At 40.5% G+C, this 20,912-nt stretch overlaps 1 long non-coding RNA gene across 2 annotated transcripts in view; it reads right to left on the bottom strand.

The window, feature by feature from the left end:
- LOC146980968 (uncharacterized) overlaps window positions 1-20,912 on the bottom strand; it is a 330,839-nt gene that overhangs the window by 85,182 nt on the left and 224,745 nt on the right. For both annotated transcript variants that reach the window (XR_015036562.1, XR_015036563.1), the window contains exon 2: window positions 18,765-18,902. This is a non-coding gene — a long non-coding RNA (uncharacterized LOC146980968). The remainder of the gene's footprint in view (window positions 1-18,764; window positions 18,903-20,912) is intronic.

The raw sequence follows: 20,912 nt of genomic DNA, 5'->3' as shown, positions 1-20,912 counted from the left end.
GTGTGTGTGTGCTTGCAGGACAGCAGGGCGCGGTGAAAGCCTGCCACAGTCTCCTTGCAAAGGAGAACTGTCAAAGCTGCTGCTCCCCATTGTTGATGAATAGGAAAAAAAATGACATGATGAAAGTGATTTTCCCTCACAAATTTTCTGACCAATAGCTGAACGACCTGTAGACCACGTGTCATTTGTTTACAAAAAAGGTGCGTTTTGACAAGGGACAGTATGAACACAGACCGGACCAAAACTTAATTGCAACAATGTATCATTTCTTCCCTCTGGTCCGGACCGTGGTCCGGACTTTCAGGTGTGAAAGCGACCTAAGAGTCTGAAAAGTGAGTTTGAAAATAACCGACCCAACTTTACCAATCATATTTCATTAATTTAACACGCTATTTCCCAGTTTCTATACATTATTATGTTTATGCCGTTACATCAATTGAATAACAATAGTATGTTTGCATACTGCATAAACAGAGCTGCGTTTTAATTCAGAGGATGTGGTGAATGTAGGCTGCTGTAAACCACCAAGGCTGAACCAAAATGAGACTACACGTAACTTTGTTGTCTAGAGGAAACGTCCAGTATGAAATTTTATTCTTTTATCCATCAAGATCTGTCTCCATTGAGGATGGGGAACACCAATCTTAACTATCGTCACTATCACATATATTCTTCTACTCAATTTAGCATGCTAACCAGCTAGCCCTGGCCCATCTCGTCATTTTCCGATAGCGAGTCACTGTGGCCTCGAGGGGTGAAGGATCTTGTTTTTCTTGAAACACTCAAAGTCTAATCCACAAGCTATTAGAGGTGAATTACTGCCATTTTTATTTTCATTACCACCACAGAATCTTGGTCTGACCACTCAGTTCGACCCGTTGGAGCCTTTGTTGCCCGGGAAAAGAAGGCTGCATTTGAAGAAGCCTTTGAAAACAGGACTCTAGCTGCAACACAGGTGACTAATGAGGCCTCTGCTCTGTCTGAACTGACACACAGTTTGAATAAGCATGTTAATATCGATACATTTCTGCAGAACAAAGTCAGTCCAAATGTAATAGGAGCTCATCCAGCATAGTAGAAATGGTTAACACTAATGGACAGTACTGTACTAGCATGGCTGAAAATAAGTCACATAAAAAAAAAATTCAGACTGCACAGCTTTGGTCAAAAAGCGAGCCTGGACTCACAGACAGACGGACCGAGGAGGAGAAAGAAAATAATTAGATACGGCCCAGTGTTTTGCAACAGCAGGGACGGAACAATTTATGCTTCAATCTAGGCACAAACTTCTGCTTTTCTTTTTTTTTTCTCCCCCCTCTCCGTTTTATTACAGAGCTGTATACGGCTTCAGAAGATAATAATGAACTGTAATGGATGCCAAACAGTGAGGACAGGGAGTGAATGTAATTTTCTCAATGAGGGCATAAATCTCGCACGGAGGGTGTTACTGGAAAGTCTTGTGGATATTCAAATCTGCTGCTTTGATTGAAGCAGTCACAGTTCATCACAGGCCTTGTAACCAGACAGAAGGTTAGCGCAGGTGATCTGCCACAATGTGATCTTGTTCATTGCGGCCCTGTTTGCTCTGCAGGGTCTTATTAGTCAGCAATGATTAAAAAAACAAAAAAAAAACAAAGCTTTGATAGCGGTGCACAGGAAGAGGCCGATTTAATCAACCCCCTCCTCCTTGGTGTAATATATATACGTTGTTGTGACAACAATAGGGTCTTGTTTCATTTAACTGTGAAGTCTATGGGCTTACATTAATTCAGACCATAGCCAGGGCAGTGGATTATGGGAATTAAACATTATCTGAATAAGAACAGAGGTGCAGAGGAAGGCGTTCATGCACAGCTATGGAGAGATTAAGGTCTGACTGATCTCTCTGTTAAACCTCATAACTGCAAAGTGATGAGACCCTCTGGTGAAGAGCTCTCTGCAGGTGTGACACCACCAGCGGTTAATACCTCAAATACTCCAAACCAAAGCAGGCGCAAGAGTCACGACTCCCTCTTGTTAGAGGTGCTTGTGGAAATCTAATAAGTACCTTTCTCTCCCTCTGATATCCAGGATTTTAATATTTGGTGAGGTGGTGAGTAAATATCAGGGGCAGCAGATACTTATTTCACCAAAACTGACATTTTGACCTCATACTAAATATGTTTGTAGATTTTAAAACCTCCCAGGGCTTTGTCAGGCAGATAAAACTGTTTCTAAGCTGTAACTCAGTCTAAGTCAATGTTAACTTTGGGTTATTTGGCCAAACTTCGATTTCCTTATAGCTCATACAATGAGGAACTGAAGCCGGAGCATTGAGACTATTTTTGTGCCTCTGACACAGAGAAGAACTAAAATTTGTTCAGGGGTTATTGATCAAATCCATTTTCACTCTCAAATCAAATACAGGATGATGAACTCTTATTGTTCTTTTCCAATGCACTCAGTAGTGCATTAGTGTCTGTTGTATTCATTCATGAATATGGGAACCCTTAAGGTTGAAATACAGTTATGTTTTAAGTAGAGTAACAGAACATGATACTACAAAAAGTATCTCTTAAGTATTTTACATTTTACTCATTATGCGACCTCTGACGGGACTTTTGAACTCCAATCTAAGAATGGCCGACTAAGTCTTGTTACCTTTTCAATCCTCAGATTTCAAAAGACAAGTGAGTGATGGATGATAATCAATTTTGAAGTAGTAAAAATGAGTGAAAAACACTCCAGTTGCGTAAAATATCACTTTTAATACTTGTTTGACCTCCTGCGAGTCATACACATTAAATGTCTTCCGATGGTAAATGGGCGAGACACACAGGTGAGCTCAGCCACTGGGAAGGAAATTCTACACGCATAATTGTGCAGATGTGTCTGATTAATGGGTAATGCATTTGAAATTAATTACAGAGCAATAAATTAGCGGTCCAACACAAGACAAAGTGAACTGAATCTTTCTCTTTCTTGAAGGATAAATAGAGAGATGAAATATAATGAAGAAAGAGGGAAAGTGATCATAAAGAAATACATTTGCATACTAATTAAAGCAGACTAATAATCTTCCCAGTATTCTTCAAAGGAATGTACTCAATAGAAGTCATTTCCATAACTTGCTGAATTATTGTCCTACTGTCCTACAGCACTGTGGGGAACTTCCCTGCTTCCACTGGGTAAGCTTTTCTCGCCATTTCAAACTTTCTTGCCTCTAAACTTCGGCGTCATTCATTGTAATTCCCTGCACGCCCCCAACACAGGGTTAAATGTCCTTTCAATCTGTTAATTGCAAGACTTTATAATTCAAAAGGAAGGGATCCAAGACCTGCTATAAATCAAATAACTACTCGCAGGGTTTTAATGAATTCCTACCCGTGACATTGCAGGTAGCATTGTCTAACCTGAGGACTCCACAGTGTTCAGCCAGCACGCTCATCACAGAGAAGAAAAACTGATGCACGTCCAAAACAAATTATCTACAAACTCAGTTGTCGACTCTCAGAAGTTAAGTCAGACGTTATACTTAGAAAGCAGATGTGAACCTCCATTCAGTTTTATATCTTCCCTAAAGAGGAAAGTAGAAACCCTCCATTAATGGTTTGCACAACAACACTTCCGACCCAGAACGCCATGAACCCTCTAGGACGACCTATAGGAGGAGTCTCCTGAAACAATGCTCCATGGCACCAGGTCCACCAGACAAAATGGGGCAAATTTAGTACCTACCTTGTGAGTAGGTGATCTTTCACCTACACACAAGGTAGATATTGACCCATTTGTTGTGTTGGAAATTTGCCACTGGCCCCATGCACCATTCTAACCACTGGCCCAGGACAATGTCAGGTATCAATCCCCATAATAACGAAAAAGAACTATCCCAGCCAATTCCTGTGGTCTCACCATCCAGGCTGGAGCATATACCGATACTAGTAAATTTCCACGATTCTCGATACTTATTCGATACCACGATTTAAGAAAAAACTAAACAAAACATGTGCTTCTAAATTCATTAGGCTATATAAATAACTGTTTCACATCAAACTTGTATCTAAGCTCCACTGTGGTTTAACAATGAAGTAAAAACAGAGTTAAAATGGTAAATATGCCTCAACACAAACGGAAAGTCATGTAGTCATTACTTTAATCTTCCAGTAGTTCAATGATAGAACTGTTGTTCTCATTCATTCACTTTTAGGCTGTTTCCACAGACTGATGCAAAACTGACTCATTGTTTCATTTTTCAGCTCTATTTTGTGTATACACACGTTTGTTTTATCTCTGCTCCAAACCGGGCCAGTGCTTGGAGCGTTCTGGTGGCCCTGGCGGTTTTAAAAGTACATCCGGGCCACCGGGCCATTTATATTGTCTACAACAGTACTGTATTTAGTATAAAGACTAAGCTGTGAACAGTTTTAGTTCCCTCTTTGATACCGACTGAATTCACACTCAGTATTAAATAAACTTATCTGACAAGATATTGAACCAACTAATCAGCCCAAAGTGAACACATCAGTAAATGTCTTGTACAATGTCAGATACACATCGTCCAGTCAGAGCCTCTCTCAGCCCCGCAGCGTATTATTCTGTCAGTGTCCAAGCAGTTTTACTATTTTGCTTTATTATGTGAAATGACACCAGGTGTGCAGCAATGAACGCCAATCAAACTGTAACGACTGCTTTTTACTGCTGCTAATTTAAAACCTAAAAACTTGCTGCACTCAGCAGTGACGAGCTTCTCCTTTCTTTTAATCCAGTTGTGTGCAGCCCAAGTGTTTTAGGGTCCAGACGATCAGACTTTTCTGTTTGAACCGAACCATATTTACAGGTGTGAGAGATCGGTCCAGACCAAACAAAACCATGATTTGGACACTTCATCTGATTCCAAACTACACTCCATATTGGGCATGAGGTTGATGCTGCTGGTGGCAATAACCGTATAATTATTGTTGCCAAGAATCGGTCGCTACTTTGCAAACTAGCTAATGTGAGGAGAACTTTGGTGATGTGACTACAAGCCAATCAATGTCAAGTGTAGGGAGATGCAGTATTGGTAATGAGGACAGGACGTCATAAAGAGTTCTTAGGTACACTCAAAGTGAAACCAGAACCAACCAGATCAAATGTGTGTTAAACTATAATATTAGACTTGTCGTGATCTAGACACATATGAAATGAAAGCACCACCTTCTGCTTTAATAACAGAGGCAGGAAGCAGGCGAGCGTGTGCGCCATATGTCCATCAGTCGGTCCAGCTCTTATGTTCTTATTCTCGCCGTATCCACATGGTGGTGAATGAATGTGGATGCATTAACGCACAAAAAACTTTCACTAGTTGAGTTTTCTATAAATCCTTCTGTTAATTTTCAGGCCGTCTGTCCCTCATCTGCAGTCACCGGGAGCAGTGCGTTGGAGCCTCTCCATCCCAGCAGGGTAAACCTCTCAGAAGCAATATGTAATTAAACTCAGAGAGCATATTCTTTAATCCTAAAGGCTATTATAGATTTATGGTCAGTGCATTGTCTGAGCCCTGCGATGGCTTTTCCTCACTGCACTCTTGTGGATACCGTGAGCCCATATATGTTCTTAAATGGGTAGATAAAGGTTTTGTAACCCTTTTAAATCTGCCTTCATAATGGGAGTGCTACAACGGCTTACTGCCCTCGTGGGGTAATACGTCGGCTTTTGTATTCGGCCCCGGGATGGATGGAAAAGCTTAGAAAGGATAGAGGAATCTGTAATTATAATGCATCGGCCCGTCATCAATGACATATTTCTGAACCCATTTCCAGTCACATTAGAAACAAGAAGAGCTGTACATGTGAAATTGTAATTACGGTATTTTCATTTTCAGCTCCTGGGGGATTAAAGTATTGAGTATGTTTAATTGTAAGTGTTCTACATTTGAGAACAGTGAGTGCTGATTAAGAGTGACGTATCCCCACGACAGGATGCTTTGAAATGCCATGAATACTTAACTTAATTGCTACTTTTATTTGCAATATTTTGACTCAATCTCCGCTTTTCTGGCTCAGTGGGGAACCTCTGATGTGGCGTCTCTTTTTTGTCCTAATAAGCATGGGTGGAACTGGGTTTTTGTCTCTATGCTATGTTTCATTTTACTTTATTTCTTTCAGAGTGTTTTTTTCTGCAGTGTTTCCTCTTTGCATTCAGTTTATTTGGCTTGTTTGGAACATTATTTATCAGAAAGCACCAAAAAACTTGTTTTCTTGCTCTTGTAATTATATATTTTAAGGTTTTTCCTTGTGTCTTTTTATACATTTAGGGCCATTTAGTAGCAAAGAAGCATAGTAAAGTAGGGTAGAGTAAGTAAGTATTGACTCCCATGTGAATACATTTGACTGATTGTGCACACCCACATGACATAAATGTGTCATGTGAGAATCCTTACTGATCGAGTATTTCTTATTGCATGCACTGCCTTACACATGTAACAGTATCATGTACAGACTAGAATCAAACATGGAAACTTTGCATCAGTACAGTTAAGATGAATATGTATTGTATGGTCATATGGTTACAATACCAGACATAGTTTATTACTGAAATTATTCTTATGTTAATATATGTTTTCCCTAAGTCAAACTATTATAATCTATCACATTCAATTATTAGCATTGATCTGATTCCACTGATCATGGAAATAATTGTTGCTATCAGTACGAAAACCCATTTTTAGGTTTATTAAGTACACAAAAATGACATTTAACACACTATGATAAACAGTAATAAATAACCAAATCATGCCTGAGATCTTTTGACAACTTTTACAAAGTCATTTTTCATCTCTGTCTTGTCACATTTCAACTTCACATGTTCTTGTTTTTGCATTTGCTGGTTTTATCAATGCAGCACTTACTTCGAAGTGGTGTTCTGAGTTTCTGACCTGATTTAATGCAATAATATTCATTTATTCTGAACTTTGAGGGATTCAAATGTGTTTTTATGACTTTTCAATGCAAGTTTAATGAAATGTGGTATGTGTTTCTTCTGTATATCCTTACTCCATGTGTCTGAATGGTGCTATAAATGAAGTTCCTCTATCATCAGTTATCTAAATGTAATTAGCGGATGAGAAATCATTGCTGACAAACCACAGGTTAGACTAGTGGCAAATACACAGAGTTATTGCATTTTATGCCAGAAATAACAGACACTTGACTTGGATCCGTTTTGTCGACTACCTGTCTATAAAGTGTTTGGATAATTAACCAGAACAATAAAAGTGTGAACTTGTGAGTTCACACCAAGGAGCTTATGGTTTGAGTTGCAGTAGATCAACTACAAACTCTAACACAGCTTACTTTTCACGTTTCCTTCATTAACTGGACAAAAGGTGTGATCACGAAGTTTTCATGCCATAAACAAACAGCGACTTTTTGTCTTCTGTGAGCAGCAGTTGGACCCTTCGTCCTTCTCTGTCACACACACACTAGTGAGAATCATCAGGTCCTGGTGCCTCAATGATAATGTATTCTCTCTTATTTGACTTTTTAATGGGCTTTCACCTAATTATCATCACATGGTTCCTCAGATGTGAGCTGGAGAGGGAACTCAGGAGTCAGGGAACAAAAGGAGGTCAGATTTGGAGGTGTTGGCACATGGCCTGATCCGCTCCGGTAGCCCCCTCCTCCCTTTGCCCCCTCTGCCCGTTTTTTTTTTCTTGTACGATGATAAATTTTCCCCTTGAACATGATGTCAATATGTTGATGTGCCTTCCTTTATTAAGATACCATCCAACTGATAACAAGTCCTGCTGTGTGTTACCAACATAAATAATTAGAACAGAGACCAAGGAACGGCAGGTGGCTTTTGGCACAAAGAAATAATCATACTTGATGTGGAAAATAAAGTAAAAGGACCCATCTGTTCACGGCGGGGGGAGGCGAAAAAACACGTTAACATATTGTCAGTAACATTATGAAATACACAGTTAATAATTTAGTCATGGCACATGGCTCCGGACACTTGTTTTAAATAATCTAACCGGAGCGAGCCAGGCCCTGCTCCCAGGCTTCAAATGAAGCGCAGATTTGCACGTTCATGACTTGTCCACCGGCCATTTTGTCACATGCACTGCCAATTATTTACTCAAAGGGTTGATGAAGGAAGCGGTGGCGAAGACATGTAATGAAATAATCATCTCTGATCCCAGATCAGCCGAGAAGCAGCAGCAGGAGGGAACTGCTGATCCCAGGTTTAACACAAAAGAGGAACAAAGTCAGTGACCTCTTAATTATTCAACATTTTTAGCCAAGAAAGAAGCAGATACTTTGATATTTGTTAAGGTTTATCCTGCAATTGGATATTAATGTCAAAGATTTCAAGGACTTTTTGGGGGACATTTAAAAAAAAACTTATTTAGGAGCTTTCCTGATACAATCTTTTTCTTTTTCATTCTTTAAAACTTTTCAATAAACACGGCATTGTTTCAAGAAATGTCTGCGTACACACAAAATCGCTGAGAACAACTGCCAGGCCTGAATAACGCTGCCACAGAAATACATCAAACAACACACAGGGTGGTGTGGAGCATGCGAGTAAAGTTTGCGCGCTGTATTCAGGGATCATGATGAAACGCCGATACAAAACTTTTAAAGACTCTACTGAGCTTGTGTCCATGTGGACGGGACCTATGACCTCATCGTCATGCCAAGAAAGGGTTTGGAGAACTTTTAGAGTCATCAAAAACTTTTGGAGTTCCAGGGGAGTTCAGTGTTTTGTGGTGGCCCTGAAGTGCAAAACACAACGGCAAATCAGACAACAACGGCAAAAGAGAAAACACAACGGCAAAAGAGAAAACACAACACAAACAGAGAAAACACAACGGCAAAAGAGAAAACACAACACAAAAAGTGAAAACACAACGGCAAAAGAGAAAACACAACACAAAAAGAGAAAACACAACGGCAAAAGAGAAAACACAACACAAACAGAGAAAACACAACGGCAAAAGAGAAAACACAACACAAACAGAGAAAACACAACACAAAAAGAGAAAACACAACACAAAAAGAGAAAACAACGGCAAAAGAGAAAACACAACACAAAAAGAGAAAACACAACACAAAAAGAGAAAACACAACACAAAAAGAGAAAACACAACGGCAAAAGAGAAAACACAACACAAAAAAAGAAAACACAACACAAAAAGAGAAAACACAACGGCAAATCAGAAAACACAACGACAAATTGCTAAACAACGGCAAATCAGAAAACACAAAAGCAAAAGAGAAAACACAACACAGAAAGAGAAAACACAACGACATTAACCAAACCGGAAAAGGTAGGTAGCCTCGGGCTGGTTTAGGCAAAGACGGTTGGTTTAGGCGTGTGAAGGGAGTGGTTAAGGTTAGGGTAAGATGCAGGGATAGGCTTAGCCTTGCAGAGGCAGCCAATCAGAGGCAGAGTAAGGCGGGTCTTGGCGTGGCCATAGTAGGAAAAAAAGTATCGCAAGCGGGACTAGCACAGAGGCCGCTATGTATTGCCCAAAATGTTTTGCTTTTGTGTTTTCTGATTTGCCGTTGTTTAGTAATTTGTCGTTGTGTTTTCTGTTTTGTTGTTGTGTTTTCTGATTTGCCGTTGTGTTTTCTCTTTTTGTGTTGTGTTTTCTCTTTTGCCGTTGTGTTTTCACTTTTTGTGTAGTGTTTTCTCTTTTTGTGTTGTGTTCTCTCTTTTGCCGTTGTGTTTTCTCTTTTTGTGTTGTGTTTTCTCTTTTTGCGTTGTGTTTTCTCTTTTTGTGTTGTGTTTTCTCTTTTTGCGTTGTGTTTTCTCTTTTTGTGTTGTGTTTTCTCTTTTGCCGTTGTTGTCTGATTTGCCGTTGTATTTTGCACTTCAGGGCCACCGTAGTGTTTACATCATACAGCCAATGGTTTACAATGATGAACGAACATTTCACAGCAACAGAGCCACTGGGAGCTACTACTACAACAAAGCTAAAAACAAGAGATCACATTAATTTTTTCCAAACAACTTTTCCATGTGGCGGCTTCAGGACACTTGGGTCAGTACGGACGAGCAGTATGGAGGTATCTGGATGTTTCATAGTGTATGTTTTGGACGATTCAAAAGTGAGCACAATCCACCGTCGCATTATATGAAAATACGTAGCCAGCCGGACCCCCCCTGGAACTCCTAAAGCGTTTTGATGACACTGAAAGTTCTCCAAACCCTTCCTTGGTATGACGGTGAGTAGAAAACTGGTGAATTATTGAATTTGGGTGAAGTATCCCTTTAAGTTTAGTTGTCGACTGAAAGTTATCCTTTCTCAAGCAGATCTACACATTTAAAATTGCTTTACTCGTGTTCTTTTATTATACTGCATATGCACTCTGGTCAGATGCAAAATGGATTTCGTTGCCTTGTTTTTTAACATGTGTAATGACAATAAATTGACTCAATCAATAAAAGTAGACCAGGAGAAGAAGGATGTTACGTTTTTTTTTGTGATACCCCACAGAGCTCCACAACGACCCACACAAACCAGCTCAGCCTCAGTGAACTCATGTGTTGGTGTATGTTTTGAATAAATTGAAACCATGGCTAATGTTACATCTGTATGCACCCAGGCTCTGAGGCCATCTTGGATATACTGGGGACACAAATTACCAAAATGAAGAGGCTGTCTAGGATGGCCACTTGAACCAATCAAAGTTCAAGAAGCCTCCTGTCAAGAGCTTCTCCACCGCCACCAGGAAGCGCCGGCGCATTAAGGCCACCGCAGGAGTCAGCGCCGATGTGATTCCATCTTATTCTGTTGTGTACCAACAGGTTCGTCTGCGCCGCAAATCAGATCAATTTACTTGCTTGCTTGAGATGATCAGTTTAATGTTTACTGGTGTGTAGAGTCATCCTTGGGATATAAATGAGATGATTAAGGCTGCAGGGCTTTCCCCCCCGCTCAGGGAGTGGAAACAGTCGCCCCTGAACGCAGCGCGGCGCCTCGACAATGAGACTGAACTTTCGGCGCACATCATCATGTGCTTATGAGTTGGCGTCCTCCCAAAGCTTTTCCTCTGTGCGTCGGCATAGAGACGCAGTCGTTTCAGTCTGCAGCTTTCAGTCAAAACATCTGCAGACTATAAGACAGTCCTCTGCAGTGTAATATTGTATTCCACCTGTCCAATATGAAAATCAGTTGGAGTTCTCCACACCGAGGGAGTATTTTATAAATGTTTGTGTTTTATTTTCAGCTTTTTAAAAATGTGGGTATATGTAAAGAATATGAATGTTTCTTTAAAGTGTCATAATGGATTTCATAAGGAGTTTCTCAACAAATAGGTCTTCTGTGTATGTCATAACTTTATTTCGGGTGACTTTTAGGTTGAGCTGCAACAATAAATCAATAATCAGTTGGTTTAGTGAAGAAAAGAACTGTGTTAGCCAACATTTTCAATAATTGAGTAAGTTTTGGAACCTGTTTTTAAAATATGAGATTCTGAAGAAGTGATACCGTACTTTCTGGACTATAGAGCGCAACTGAATATAAGCAAAGCACCAGCAAAATTTTGAAAGAAAATATATATATAGGCCGCACTTGAATATAAGCCTCAGGTTTTCATGTTGTAACATGAGATATTTACACAGAAAGACAGTAGGGAACTGTGCAAGTCTGCTCGCTTTTCCACTGTTTTGGTTACGCTCCTCTCGCCCATGCGCATTTGTTTACAACAAAACCGGCGAAAAATCAATAAATGGAGCGGTGGATAAAGTTACGATGTTATGACGTGTGTGTTTGTGTAGTCTTAACCGTCATAAACACAAGATTACGGGTTACGGAGCGTGTTTGTGTGCGGTGTGCAGAGACGAGACCTAAAGTTTCTCTAGATCTGTTTCATTGTTGCATATAAGCACAGTATGGATATAAAGAAGCTGAAAGACTATAATCACCACATCTTCAACTTTAACGCTGCTGTTGTCATGTAACTTGTCTCAATTTATTATCCTAATTTAACAATACATCCATCTCAAGGCTCTTTTCAGTCTTGTTTCAATTAAAGCCGACTTGTTCCGGTCTGGCACGACGCTGAGGCGCAACAGCAGCGAAACCAGGGAGAAAGAGAGGAAACACAGCAGCCACCCACTCACGTCCCTGCTCCTGTATCCCTCGCAGGGAAACATTATTCCTAATAAAACTCTTTAATAAATACTTCAGGTCCTTGGAGAGTTCCTTGAACCTGAAAGGAAACACCGTCTATACCCAGGAGCAAAGAAAGGCCATTACAGCTTGTAGTGGGAGATTTAATAGGTGTCATAATTTATCATGTAAACCGAAAAGTGTTTCTTAATTAAGTGCGGACGTTAATGAATTTTTTAATTTGATCCCTGTAAGTACTTTGCCATGCTAATTGCAATATTCCACACATTAGTTATCGGCTATTGCCCTTGGCTATTTGCTGTCGTGACGAAGGGACCCCCCTTTACCCCCCCTCAGCTTTAAGTTCATTAACACAGTGTGAGCCTCTGGTTCAAACTTCAGATTGGTTTGAATTTCCTGTTGTGGTTGGTGTTTTTTTTGTTTTTTTGTATTGATAGAGCACAATCAGTTGTATTTCTTTGTGGTTTGAGCATCTGTTAGCTCACAACACCACATCCCTTGCACCTCAGACTGAAATTGTAGATGAGAGTAATCACTGAGTGAGCTATTTAGAATGACTAATGTGAGCCGGGCTCAGTCTTGATGACTGCCTTTGTATCCAAAGTCTCGCTATCACCGGTGGCAGGCTCATATTGTTCGCCGCAATTAATCTGTTTGAGAAACATAATAATGGAGTTGCCAACTGCTGCCTGTGCTAGTATTTTATTAATCAACTGCAATTAGTGTGGTGCTGCTATGTCCTTAGGATGACTTTTCATTCACTTGCAAGAAGGGGGAAACAAAAAAACAAAACAAAACAAGAAAAAAACGGCGCGCCAAACAAAACAGTGAGAAATAGTGTTCGCTGCAGCAGAGATCACAGATGCGCTCAGACACACATAAAGTAGCCGCAATGTGGGGAATTATCATCAGCCACTAACCAAATGCTGGTGCGTTGTTGTTGTTGTTGTTTTGGCTGTGGCTGTTAAGTTTGTCTACTTTATCACGACTTCAGCGAATTACAGACGCCGCTCTGAGGTCGACTTTCAACCGTAAAACTCCAGCTGGCTGTTGAGGTTTAGAGTTTTTTTTTTTTTTTTAAGCTTCGCTGTGGATGAAACAGCTTCATATCAAACAATGCAGTTTAACCCACAACAACAGCAGCAACACATCAGCTCAGAGACACAATGAGATGATGACGAGGAGGAATGACGGACCAGTGACCACAGTATACTGAGGTGTCTGTACTGAACCTAAACATAACTAGAATTTACTTAGAAATCTGTTTTACTCTCTTTTAACTCTTTCTCTCAAACTTTGTTGTCCTAAACTGATGTAAACTACAGCACAGAGCTTCATTTAAAGGGATAGTTCACCCAAAATTCAAATTGCACTCATTATCTACTCACCCTCATGTCGACTAAGGGCTGGGAGAAGTTTCAGAGTTATCCGTGGCCTCGGCGTAGCAGTGCCTGTCCATATAACGGTTGCAAATGGATACCACTTTTCTTCGTAACAAAAAGACACACCAAAAAACATGCAAATACCTCCATGCTGCTCATATGTAATGTCTGTCTTGTATTGAAGCCCAAAAATGCGAAATTGTTCCGATTGTTCAGTGCGATGACTGACGCCGGCACAAATTGGCCGAGATCAGAGACGTTCTAATATGAGGAGACAGACCACTCTGCCCGTTTTGAATGGGGAAAGCTGCGACGCCAAAGATGGCGCATGTCCCGCCCCTTTTCACCAGCAGCCAATCACCTGCTTTGCCAGAGCTGAACTAGGCCAATCATGTTGTTGCACCAGCGCATGCGCACAAGTAGATTTACGACAGACAAACCTACCTGGTGGCAACAACAACACGGCTTTAGCACCGTGTGTACTGTATGTGGTCACTGGTCAGGTTGAACATTTACTCTAAGGTTTTCGGAAAAGCCACCGGCGACCGGGAGCGGCTCCTCATCCTGGAGGAAAGCTGTTACATTTACCCGCGGAGTTTTAGAGGTTTACTGCCGGCTTGTTAATTTGGCAGCCACATTGGTTGGTCTTAATGAAAAGTGAAGCTTCAGGTCTGTGCTGCTGAACGAAAGAGCTACCTCGCTACGTATACAGAATTCACCACATTCACATCAATAAGTGTTTTACAATGAACCGATCAGTCCACCTTTTCTTTCATTTAACTTTTGAATGTATAGTTTTGTTCGTTTCATTTTTTAACCTAAACATTCAAACTGGGCCCCTTCCCCTGGGGGCGTTAGCCTCCTGTCCATGATAGCAGCAGCAGCAGCAGCAGTCCACTCCAAAAAAAAAAAACAACACACACACAGTCCGGGTGAAGCACTGGAGCCGTGGACCGATAGACACCGTCACCATTAACGAGAGCCTCTCGTTTTATTGTACCGAGTACGAGAGGCTTGTTGTGAGCTGAGAAGCGGCTGTTAGCGGCGGATGCTAACCGAAGCTAGCGGCGGATGCTAACGCTACCGCTAGTCGAAGTTAGCATCGAGCTAGCTCAGCACAACGAACGCCCCTCATACTTGTTACCGGTCGAGGCTTTAGTTGTTAGTGATGGTCGGTAATCAGTCCGTGGCTCCAGCGGTTCACTCGGACTGTATTTATTTATTTTTAACTGACTGCTGCTGCTGCTGAGACGACATGCTAGCACTAATACATCCATGCTAGCATTCGATAGCATCCGAGACAGCTAACGTTTGTGGGGATCGTGGGAGGGGGGAGCAGACACAGTGACCACACACAGAACTAGGAGCCCATAGGTGATTATTAAGACGGATTTCATGTAAGTCTAGCGTTTATTTTTTAGCAAAAATCTCCAGACTCAAGCCGATATGTCTCCAGGTAGAGCAGGGCAGACCAGGGGCAGACCGGTGTAGGCTGCTGCTAGATCACGGATTTAGCCGTTACAGCCGTACAGTAACGGCTGTGTCGTAAATCCGCGCGCATGCGCAGTTGAGTACTCCCTGTGGAAAAATAGCGATTTAAACGTCATTCTGCGGTAAAGTCTATGTTTTTTTGGTTTTTATTTGTATCTTATTTCACTGGCTAGCACGTCTGTATGTTTTTTCCGTCCTATCCCACCCCTCCATTCAATTAGATAGGGGTCTGGTCTTCTTGGGCTTTTCGAAGCGTCGCCAATATGGCCGCCGAGTGGCCTGACTTGCCTAGAAGGACTTTGCCGAGATTTGGACGGTCCAGGAAGAGGAGCTTCCGCTACAAACAAGCTTGAAATATAGACTTATTTAATTTTTTTTCAGAACAATTTCGCATTTCGGGGCTTCATTACAAGACGGACATTACCTACGAGCAGCATGGAGGTATTTGGATGTTTTTTGGTGTGTCTTTTTGTTACGAAGACAGTTGGTATCCATTTGCAACCGTTATATTGACATGCACTGCTACGCCGAGACCCCCTGTAACTCAGAGAAGCCACGGAGGACTCTGAAACTTCTCCCAGCCCTTAGTTGACATGAGGGTGAGTACATAATGAGTTGAATCAATTTGAATTTTGGGTGAACTATCCCTTTAATGAGATTTTGGCCACAGGATTTTATTTTCTCCCCATCTGGTAACATCATGTTTTGCTAAGAATTACTATATTCTATAGAGGCATTCAGATTTACGTACCTGCTGTGTTTCTTATGCATTGTATGCAATAACCCTGATTTGAACTGTTCATAGCTCTGTAAAGCACAAGTGAATCATGTCTGTAAAAAATGGAATATGAATGAACTTGAGTATCAAAGCTACAGAAGCTGCAGAGAAGAGGAGACAGATTTAAGATGATGGTGATGGTGAAGTATTTCTACTGTAAAGGAGAGCTGTAATATCTGTAGTTATCCAAGTTATCCAAACTAAACTCATACATGATGATGATATTCTGCAGGTTGCTGCAGCCACTTTCTCCTCCCCTGCAGGCAGCACAGTCACGGTTAAGATGGATTTGCTAAGCCCTTTAATTTAGCCAAAGCCAAAGGAACACAAGGCCATTAACACAAATTTCGTCCTCAAACCACACCCACCTTTTGTGTCATGACATTCAAGCTTAATGGAGAAGTCACAGGCAAAGGCAAACGCTTATCCCCACCCATAAATGTTTCATGAAGTAATTCCACCCATATGAAGAAACTCAGAAAAAAATCTGTTGACATTATCCCGCCGATGTTGTTGGAGCATCTGCAGAGGAAATGTATTTAATATTCACGGGCCGTCTTACACTCTGACATTAGCCGAGGAAGATAATCCCTCAAAGATTAAATTAAATGTAGGCTGGAGTGTTTAGTGCTGCTATTGTTTTCATTAGTGCAAAAAGGAATTGTACTTTGCTGCGTATGATATTAAATTGTGTTTCTGGGTGAGCACTTGACATTCATACCCCCCCCTCCCTCGCTCTCTCCCTCCCCCTCCACCCTGATAAAACATAATGTCATTCAGGGTCCATAATCTCCAAGCAGCAGGTTAGCATTATAGTTTTTAACTACACTTAGCGGTTACTAAATATGCATTTGTGGTATTAAAATAAATCTTCTGTTGAGATAAAAGCAGAAGGTGCACTACACTCCCTGGCTGCTACAAGCCATTTGCTCATCTTCACTTCAGAGAGGTGAAGGGGGGTTGGAGGGGGGGCTGACTGGCGTTGGATTGTGAGGATGATAATAATGCATTTTACTATTTATTCAAGTAATCAGATGTTCTTTGTTGCAAGAGCTTTTCGGGGAAATGTCAACAGGTTGCAGGGAAGCAACATCTGCGAATGTTGATTAATTATGGTTTGACAGATGTTACTGAACGTCTGCTGAGTCTGGGATTTGAGAAAACAGTAAAAAGCCTCGTCCAATCCTGTTATCTGCAATGGACAAGTTGTGTTACACATGGACATCAAGCACAACTGAATTCTCCAGCAGCTAGTAAAGGTATTTCTCTTTTATTTCTAAACTAATGTACAATTTACAAACTGCACATACTGCATTACATCAATAAATAATGGACGGCTACATGAAACATTAGCAGCAACTGTGATAATTAAAGGTCACATATTGTACAAAGGCAGAAATGTCCATGTGTAGTGTGATTATAAAGTAGCTCTAGGTTATATATTAATACTGTGAAAGTATCAAAGCCTCAGTCCACAGAGAAATGCACACAGCCTGTATTCAGAAACGGAGCCTTGAAACCAGCCGTCAGGACTTCCTGTCACTTTGTGATGTCACAACCGAGCAGACCTCACTCTCAGCATTGGCCCAAGCCAAGACAACTCAGACCCGCTACACAACTTTTGTAGAATTTGAATGGAAAATCTGCTATATTTCTATTTTATCCTGCAAAATCAGCCAGAGAATCACATTAATTAATCAATTAATAATCAGAATAATTGATTAATTTACAGACCTGTTGTTTAGAAGTCTGTGAAATGAGATCTGCACTGACATGGTTTTTGGTTCTTAAAATCACAAATATTTTGCACCAAAAAGGGACTTTTCAATTTCAAAACAAACACAAATACAAGAACTGAAGCATATCTCGGTGTATTGTGAGTAAGTAAAATGGCAGCACAGTCCACTAAGATTTGAAGTTGCTCAGACAAACAACTTTTCCCCCAACATCATCATCCCAAGTTTTCATGCTGAAAATTAAAGAGCATGAAGGACAAATATTATCTTGAGTTTCTAAACGCTGTTACTAACTAAAAGGTTCTCCAAGGACGCTTTTTAAAAAAGGCAAAAAAAAAAGAAAAGAAAAGAAAAAAAATCCATGTCCTTCCCTTCTTCATGAAGAAGCTCACTAAAGGGGGATCTACTGGGGGACACAGAGCGTCTTGATTGACATCTGTGAGAGAGATCAAGGTGCTGCACTGCAGGCCAGTTTCAAGGTGCTCACAGAGCTTTGATACTTTGTCCCTGAGTCGTCGCGCTACCAAATCTAAAAAGGATTCACAGCGTTCAAAGCAGGTCAGACCATGGAGGTGAACCGACTACAATCACATGTCATACTTGTTTGTTTATGTATGCGATGCCAATTATTTAGTGGCTTTAAAAGTAATCAACACTCCCATAACCTTGTCCTACATTTAATTTTCATCAGAGGAGGTTGTTTGGAGAGGCTATTAAAAAAGCATACTTTGACAGCAGTATACTTTCTAAAACTCTTGTGTTTTTTTTATTATCTCTGTACAGCAAAGCATTTTTCTCACTTAAGTCCCCGTACAGCGCTGTCATAAATTAAAATTAATGTAGTGATGCTGATGAGTGAGCAAGTGAAGGAGGAAGGACGAGAGTTCCACATACAACAAGGTTATTTTCACAGTTTAAGATCGATACTCTTATTTTGGTATGATAATGGTGTTTTGTGCTTTTTCCATTTCTTACTAATTAACATTTTTTCTATAATATTATAGAAAAAATGTTAATTAGTAAGGCATGTTTGTTACTCTATGTTGTTATGTGTGATGCAGCACTTGAGCTACACCAACAATTTTGTTGTGAAAGATAATAATACAACTTTTGTGAATCTGTTTATCCGAATGATATTAAGAGGGAAAGGGTTTGCAATATTCTACGAATCTTGAGGCTTAAAACTTGTTTCAACCATACACAACACCCTTATATTAAACACTTACCTCCTTATTTTCTGGCAAAAAAAGAACTGCATGGGTCAGACTCACCTTGGGCCAGTTGACTCTTGCTGGTCGTGGACGGTCCATCCCCACACCGGGGTCGGCCTCGGCCACCTCTGGATCCCTGACACGGAGGTATATGCCCCATCTTTCACCCTGGCGTGGCTGATCAAGCTGTTCCAACAACTGGAAGACATCACAAGTTAAACACTCATTATTTTAATTTGATGCTAATCATGTGTTAATGAGACTAATCCTCGCAATGATTCAGGTAATTTGCTTAATGGCTGCCTAGAGTCCAGATTACAGCAATCAGTCACGTTTGATAAGACGTCTGTTGCGGGGCAGGGGGGGAAACTCGGCGGAGGAGAGGAGGACAGGGAACAGGTGAAGGCCAGCAGGCCTTTGGGAGAGTGAAGACAAGCTAGTTCACCAACCCTTTCACCTTTGAGCCTTTAATGTCTCGGCTCTGCATCAGGGAGAGAGCTTTTTGATATTCCCCCCTCAATCATCACTCCACAAGTCACGACATCCACCGTTCCCACCGATCTGGATGCTGAAAAGGCTCCTCCTCAGAGCACTGGCACCAATCATTACATGAAATGCATGAATGGGAAGTCCTCAGCCCCCAAATATGACATCAATTTGGCACAGATGTCCATTAACTATGCTCAGTGTACATTCAATTCCTAAAGGAAAGTCAACCAACTCAACAGGCTTTAGCATCATTAGCTGTGTGATAAACTATAACCACCACACTGTGCTGCGATTTCAAATTGCTCTGATACACACAGTGTTTCCTCCACTGAAATATTGCAAATTTAAAATTTGTTTTAAAGTTGATTAACTCGACAAATTATTGTGTCTCTTATTATATGTTACTGTAAAACTCATTAAGACACATTTGAATTAATTTAACTCAAATATATTTTATTGTTTTATCATGTGTGAAAACATTTCAAAACTCAGATAACTCCTGCAGATCCTTAAAAAACTACTTGAGTTGAAAAGGGGTTTGTTGTGTAGCTACTGTAATTAGCTGTTTAACAAGCTAGTTGGGCTAATTTGGAGCTGAGCTAGCTAGGCTCTTATATCTAGGCATAAATGTCAACACACTTTCTAAAGCAACAGGCCAGTTATTATAAACTAGCCAGAAAAACATTGGTTGATTACAACAAATACATGTTAAGGATAGCTATTGCATTCATTATTAGATGCTAAAAGGTTTGTTGTGTAGCAGCTAACCAGCTGTTTCAACAAGCTAGCTGGACTAGTTTGGAGCTAGGCTAGCTCTGCTCTTATATCTAAATGTCAACACATTTTCTACATATAGTTAATGCACTTTAACTTTCTTTTTACTAAATGTCATGTACTGTGATTATTTTTCAAAAGACTTTTCAAGACTTAGTAATACCACTGCTTAAGTTGATATTAGTTAGCATAAGCTAGACAGAAAAGCTAACATTGGTTGACGACAAGTTCGACAACAAATACATTTTTAAAAAGATAGATGCTACCAGTACTTTTTTCCACTCACAATGCAACTGTTGCTTTCATTATTAGCTACTGCTGTGTTGCTTGCTGTGGAAACCATAAGACTGTATGTAAAATGCTAGCTGGGCTTGTTTGAAGCTGAGCTAAGTTAGCTCGGCTAACTAGCAAAACAGTTGGGTAGAGAATAAACATTTTTCTCCTCTCGGCTTCTGCCATGTTAGCAGCACAACATTCATTTCTGTCTTTCCTCTTACCTCTCAACTTCGTCCCACAGGTTTAAGTCCAGAGGTTTTACTTTATTTTATTTTGTCTGACAGGAGCTACTACAAAATGTCAGTTAGCACATCAGTGGTTACAGGAGGGGGAGGGGCTTCTGGATTTGAACGCAGGGGAAACGCCCACTTTCTGGAAACCAAAAAAAAAAAAAAGGTACAGGCACTGGATAACTTTTTCTTCTTTATCACTTATGGTGTCTCCATGGTCAATTGATTTTCATGGCATTTTTAAACAATGCTTTTAAGAAAAGAAAAAAAGAGAGATGTGCTTACCGCTCTGCCATACTTGCATTTTTTAGGAATATGAAGTAGCCTAAATAACTATGCCCATGAAATAATGTTTTTTTTTTTTTTTTTTTTTTTAAAGGTTTAGGTCTGTAATACTGTATGCTCCAGATACCATTTTTTAAAGAAACTTTGTTATTAA

This window comes from Trachurus japonicus, chromosome 9 (genome assembly GCF_045865225.1).
Source record: "Trachurus japonicus isolate A0001 chromosome 9, Traja_1.0".
Classification (NCBI taxonomy): domain Eukaryota; kingdom Metazoa; phylum Chordata; class Actinopteri; order Carangiformes; family Carangidae; genus Trachurus; species Trachurus japonicus.
This window is presented reverse-complemented; position numbering and strand designations above follow the sequence as displayed.